This window comes from Strigops habroptila, chromosome 9 (genome assembly GCF_004027225.2).
Source record: "Strigops habroptila isolate Jane chromosome 9, bStrHab1.2.pri, whole genome shotgun sequence".
NCBI classification, from domain to species: domain Eukaryota; kingdom Metazoa; phylum Chordata; class Aves; order Psittaciformes; family Psittacidae; genus Strigops; species Strigops habroptila.
In genome coordinates this window covers 19,438,236-19,445,253 of record NC_044285.2, presented here as the reverse complement: position 1 = coordinate 19,445,253, position 7,018 = coordinate 19,438,236, and positions in this window count along the sequence as shown.

Sequence of the window (7,018 nt, the reverse complement as noted above, 5' to 3'; positions counted from 1 at the left end):
CAGCAGCCAAAGGAGTGGTTGGGAAAGAGATGCCCTCTCAAAGGAAGAGTTGGCTGAGAAGGCAGACGCGAGTGCTGGAGGGGACAGGGATGACACACTGGCCCAAAGTCAACTGAGGAGCATCTTTCCACTTCTGACCCTATGGACAGGGTTCCTTGAGAACAGCACACATTCCCCCAGCCCAGGCCATGGGCAGCACTCAGTCAAGCATAGGAGAAGCATGACTGAGCTGGAAAATGGCCAAGGACTCCATGTGACACGACTCCCACCCTCAGAAGGACTCATTTTGTCATCTTCATCTTGTACTCTTTCCTTCATTACCCTTCTGACACTGCGAGTCAGTTCCCTGTGCTCAGCACCCTGCCCATGCTGGCTGTCCTCCTTCCCAACCTACCACTGCCCTCCCTTTTCCCTGCCAAGCTGACAGCACCGAGGGAGCTTTGCCCCTTGGCTAGACTGTGAGGTCTCTGGAAAAGGACCTGCTTTCCCCTTGTTGGCTCTGAGGGCCTGTGATGCTATGGGAGCCAGTCCTCACCTGCACATCTGCATGATTTGCGGATGTGCTGGCACACAAGCACTTAGGAGAGCTGCAAGGAATTTGTGCAGGGATAATCCAGCAGCCTGGCACAGCAGAAGTATCCTGGATACAAACAGCCATTAGCAAAAGAAGAAAGTAGAGCAGAAGGGAGAGCAGAGGCAGGAAGAGGAGATGGTGTGGACTTGCAGGAGGAATCAGAGGAGCCGAATGGTCCACCTCAATGCAGGGCAAGTGGTCCAGCAGCACCAAGTATGTATTAAGTGTTTTCAACCAGAGGCTGATGAAGTCCTTGAGAAAACAAGCTGCAAACCAGCCCCTTGTCCTTCATGTTACAATGAAGATGAGTGGCCTACTGCTAACTTTGCTGCTGAAATGGGCCAGGAAACCCTGGTACAGAGAAAGAAGTATGGCCTGGAGAAGGGTGTGTGTCTTCCCCACACCAACTCTGCCCACCAAGAGGACTGGTGATATCCCTAGGGAAAACACCAGAACAAATCCTTTGCCTTAGCTGGGATAGCCAGAACTTTCTATCTGAAGTGTTGATTGGAAGTTCCATTTAGACTTTAAGCAACAAGAGGAATGCTGCAATACCTCCCTCACCACACAGCACACTTCAACCACTTCTGCTCGAGCCTCAAAGCTGCCAGGACAGTTGACTGCCCCTGCCTGGCTATTAGCCACATCATCAAGGAAAGGCCAGCCATCGAAGCTGCAGAAGAAGAGCCATTCCCCATACAGTAATGAAAGATGACTATCTGATGGCCATTGGTACAGATATTAACTACAAATACAGCTTTCTGCCATGCAGGCATTCTAGTAATGGTACAAACAGCACGTTCAACTGCCTCTTTCCATCAAACTGATGGAGTAAGAAGTAGCCAGTCCTCTGGGGTAGTATGAATCACCAAAATGCAGCCACCCTGAGGGTGGGATGCAACTGTGTGCAGTGACAGCACCTAATCTGTTAAGGCAGAAATGAGCATGGCTGTATCAGCCAAAGCAGAACACAGAAGTGAAACAAGGCAGAGAGTGCCAAAATTCCTCCCTGCCACAACTTTCCCCAAATCAGGGGGGAGAAATCAGGAGATCTCTTGTTAGTAACCTTGAAACTGGCCCTGATGCCCAGTGACCCTCATTAGTGACTCCAAGAGCTAAAGACACTCCATATCCCATCTTGAAAACACCCCCGCTACTCACCACTTGCACCTTCCTCACTGGCATAAATGTGTTAGGGGTTTAAGGATGTTGTAAGGACAGAGCAAAGCACTGGGAAGATGAAGAGCCTGCTGAACTGTGCACAAGGCATAGCTCCAACACAGCGCAACTTGTAACAGGTCTTCCATCACATCTCCCCTCCCACACCACAGAAAATAAGAGCACTGTCTGGCTGCCACTGCCTTGGCTTGGCCTCCCTTTGCTGCCTTCCTCCTTACCCCCAGGATGGAGGAGTTAATCGTACCCTGACTTCAGTACACCAAGATGCATAAAAGCTGCTGCCTTTTTCTTGTTGGCCTGTTTGAACATGCAACACCTCCTCCCCTACTTCTCCCCTTCACTGTCTTTTATATGAGCCTGTGTATACAGGTACTCAGCGGAGGGTTAGCTTGTAAATCTAGCTCCAAGACAGTAAATTCAGCTTTCTGAAAACACACACTCATTGTCAGCGAGTACAGGAACCCAGGGTTTTGCAGACAGCAAGGCTATTAAATGCTGCTGTCAGAACAGCTTTATTTGACTGCATCCACTTGTGTAGGTATAAGGGAAATGGAATTTAGTACTGCTTGGGACTGCCAACAGCACTGCGCAGCCTGGGTGTACAGGCAACGGCCACTGCTTCCAGGACACTCTTAGCTGCTCACGTGCAGGCCACACAGCACACAGTCACCAAGCCAGTAACATCAATACAGCAAAACCAGGCCCTAGGTCCATGTGAGACTAAGCTCCAGGGTGCTTTTTGTCTCTATCTATCTAGCTTGAGAGACAGAATTACTCTCAACTTAAGCTCTCAAAGGAGCGTCAGGAAACAGCTCTTCCATAAATGCATACAAGCCTGGAAGCAGAGGGAGCCATGAGCCAGGCTGGGCAACAACTTCCCCAAGAGGATATAGTCCCACAGTACCTGAGCCAGGCAGACAACAAGGGGTCCTGTAAACAGATCATCAGGCAAAAGCAAGGTCTGAGGGCAATCCATCCTCAATGCACAAAAGAGCTGGGAGCAGGTACACTGGAGCTCAGGAAAGGACTGAAGCCCAGGCCTTAAACAGTGCTCCAGGACTGATGGGCAGAGGGAGGGATGGAGGTCCTAGGTCAGGGCAATGAAAGTCTGTTAGTGCACTCACTGCCCTGCCAGGGAAAGGCTGTGTTCCAGGGGCCAGCGCTGCTGCCCCCTTCCATGAGGAAGACTCTTCTGAAGGGAACTGGGCTGCTTGAGGTTGTTCCTTCCTTCCAGAGCTGCTGCAAGGTAGGTGGAGCGTCTCTGAGCTTAAGATGATAAGGAAGCTGCAAGAGACGGCAGACGCTGAAGGAGGAAGGGAAGATGACAGAAGGGAAGAAAAGGTACATTAAGAGATAGAGAAGGCAGAGGAGCAATAATGATCCCTGGGGAGAGGCAGGAAATCCTTCCCGCTCACACAAAACAGAGTCCCTTGTGCCAGTCTCTTCCTCCAAGCCCCATTGAGATCATTTACCCGCACTGCCATGGCTTAAAAGCAACTTCCCTATTTGGTGCAGAGAGGACAAGCCTGGAGCCCACAGCACACAAAGCACCTCTGTGACCCACTGACCCTATCTCTTGCTTCAGCAGCAGGATTAAGAGAAGTGACAGCTTTGAGCAGGCAGTATAGTGGGAGGATCTATCTCAGGACCAGAGAGGCAACATCTCCTCTGCTGAGAATCCCAGGAGGAGATTTTGCAGGACACTTAGAGAGGTGACCCAGATCCTACAGGGATGCTGAGCAGAGGCTCAGTTACAATGACCAGCTTTTGCTGCAGATAGTTTATGCCTAGCAACTTCCAGGGAACTTTGAGGGAGATTTTCCTGTTTCAGACAGCTTACTTCACTAAACCAGTGAACAGTCAAAACAAAGTCAACTTCCCCATGTCCCCGAAGACCATCGCTTTACCTGCTGATGCACATGCTTAGCATGCCTTTTGGGTTCTTTCTGGAAAAAGGATTTAGCATGCTGAAGCATCCCAGGATCAGTTTCTATTCCAGCAGAAGTCCTACAAAGCCACATCGCTGCTTAATAAGATGGTTATCCAGCCCCATGAGACTGACTGCCAGGTCCTGCCAAGGTACAAAAGCCAAGAAGTTCTATGAGTGATCCAAGAGCAAGGGGACAGTGTAAGACAGCAGCACAGAGCAGTGTACTGAGCAAAGTGAGAATCAGGCTCTGCATATGGAAGTGTCACAACATTTTAGGGTCTCTATAAAGCAACAGAGCTGGGCCCAAACGTAGAAAGCACAAGGAACAGCTCACAACAAGCAGTCCCAACAGCCCTTTGTAGTTCACACAGGTGAGCATTAGATAGCTCCCTGGCTAAATGGGGCATATTCAGCAGAATTCCTATCTTTCTATGTGATTTCCAAAGCTGCTTGGGGGAATATCTAGTTCCACTTTAAATTAATGTGAATCAAGCACTGAAAGCCCCATGGTAACTTGGCAAATCTCTGCTTTAATATAGAGCTTCGCTGTAATTAATATCAGATTGTAGAGCTCTGGGATGTACTGCAAGGTCAGTGAAGTGTCTCTGGCATTATCCTGAAGGTCTTTAGGCTGAACAATAAGGAAATAGCATGGGGCAATAACAGCAGCTTTATGGCTTCAAAAGGACACTGCCTCCCTCCAGAAGAGGTTACAGAAGTAGGGTTCAGCCTGTGCTCCTCATGTCCCTGGGAGCCCAGGGACTGATTGCGAATTGGATTAGCAGGGCCACTGTCAGAAGTCTGCAAGTCATTTTGCAGCAATCCACACCTCACTGAGGAAACCTCACAAGGTGTACAAGTCAAAACCATGAAGGTTTTGGCACCAGACAGCCCCTGTGCATCCTCCTGCTGCATCAGCTTTATTAATAGCACAGGCCATTATCCCTCTGTCCTGTGCACCCTGGATATGCAGCGAGACCTACTCACCCATGGGGCCACGCAGAGCAAGGTTGGGCTATTGCAAAGCTGCACCTTCAAAAGTTTAGCTACAGAACTTCAGCTTAATGGTTTTCCTTGTTAGTATCCAGGTGTGCCCAGGCCGTAACGATCTCCCATGCAAATGTCCATGAAAAAGGCCAGGTACAAACCAACAGTCATCTTGAGCTCTCCAGAGCAGAAGCTGCAATATTAAGCTGTGAGTACAGAGTTGTTTTATGTTTCTCCAGCTGCCCAAAGGCAAAGGGAGCAGCTCCTCCTTAGAGTACAGTAGCAACACAGAGGAAAGAAAAACATGACCCCACAATGGATTAAGGACTTCAGGGACTAGATGTGGCAGAACACAGAAGGGGAGCCTGGTTTGGGGGCACAGCCTGCACCTAAGTCCTCTCTACCTTACAAGCTCTTCCAGAGCACAGCTTGGATGGGAAGAGAGCAAGGGCCCCCCCAAAACTGCCACTGACAGGCAGACAAGTCTTCAGCCACCCAAAGCAAGCCCACCCCAAAAGTACCATGGGACAGGGAAGCAAGGACATGCCCAAGGCATGAGCTTTTCCTATGGGAACCGGTGTGAGTGCAGAACACTGAGCAAGGTGCTTTCACATGTCTTGTGTAACTGCAGGTTACACTCGCCCAAGCCAAAGGCTGCCTTAAATCAATAGAAAATAGGATGGCAAGAAGCAGGCAGCAAAACAGCGAGAAGAGAAAGACCAGGAAGTAGATGTTTCTAGCTTCTAAATAAATCTGACAGGGAATATTCATCTTAAATCAGGGTTGCCACCAAGCCAGTTGGAAATGTGCCGGGCCTGTTTTCCTGTCGCCTTGCCAGTTGCTGAGGAGACAGCTGAATTTGCCAAGAGTACTCTTTTAATGCCCAAGAACAGGATTTGCTGCACATGCCCAGAGCCTTTGTACATGCCCAACTGCACTGACTACCTTGGACTTGCTCGTCTGAAACTGCTTTCACAACAGAACCACACAGGTGCTAAATCATCTCCCAAGATAGAGGAGTAATGAAAGCATGCCCACAGTGCACGGTGGGCTCCCTCTGACCAAGGGTTTAGCATAAAATGCCCCATCTTCTACACAGACAGTTCTCAGCCCAAGTCTGGACACATTTTTGTTGTGGGTGTGAGTAAAGATTAGATGCCATCTTCTGCTTCCTCTCAGCAGTCCAAATCGCTCCTATCTTGGTAGCCTTCCAAAGCCTTTTCATAGCTTCTCTTAAGAGACACATTGTCCTACAATTGGCCAGAAAAAGCTCCCACAGCATCTCAGCACACAGAACTATGCAAAAAGCCCTGAATACACACAGCAAGAGAGACCAGACAGGAGAGACTCGGGGATGCAGGTGGAATTTGCAGCATAGAGGCTGTTACCACCCTGGCCAAAGGTGATGGAGTCACAAGCACTAGCCTGAGTCTCCCCCTTGGAGAACTTTAAACCTCTATCAAGTCAATCTTGTGTTAGGGCTGACCTCAGAAAGCTAACCTGGGAGGAAAATTATTGTAACTGATCAGAAACTGGCCTTTTTTGGGGGATCAATGAGATTTTTCCAAGGCACTCTGCTCCAGCTTCATTCTGCAAGCTCAGAAGCCAATGTTACAAGCCACCTTCAGTGGGAGCAAATCAAGGCAACCTTATTATCCCAAAAAATCCAAGCCAATTTTCCTACCTTTTGCTCTCTTCAGTTTGAGTGTCCTGAACACAACCTCACCTTGCCACTGTGACATCCCACTGTCACCATCCCGCCCCCCAAACGCAAGTCCAGCTCACTGAAAACAAGGGTTAAGAAGAAAACAGCAATTTTGTGCCTGGCATTTGCATTGTTGGATTCTAGCCTGGAAATAAAGGAATATAGAAAAAAACACTTGTAAAAATATAAACACAATGTGCTCAAATCATGCTTCCATTGACTTTGAACAGTGTTATGCCTGGAGTGAAATGGCTCTGTTGGGCTTCAGCTTGTCCTCAGAAACGCATTCCGGGTTCTCAGCAAAGCCAAGGGAACTACGTGGGTATCTCCAAGGGAAGAATTTGGCCAACTATATTTAACTATTTAAAATTTCAGGGTTATTTGCAGAATATGGGCCAGAGTCCCATAAAAGCAAAACAATATGAAGAAAAAGATATTCCAGAATGCCTGCGCAATAGCAAACTGCACCCTCTTCTCTCATCAAAGCACATCAATTCACAAAGTGATCAGCATGGGTATTGATTCAGACAAGGAAGAGGCAATATTTACCTAAGCACCTGAGCTTATGGTGTGTTACAACCACCAAACAGCCTGCAGCCCCAGCAATCATATACCATGGGAGAGAATTCTCTATCATTTCAGC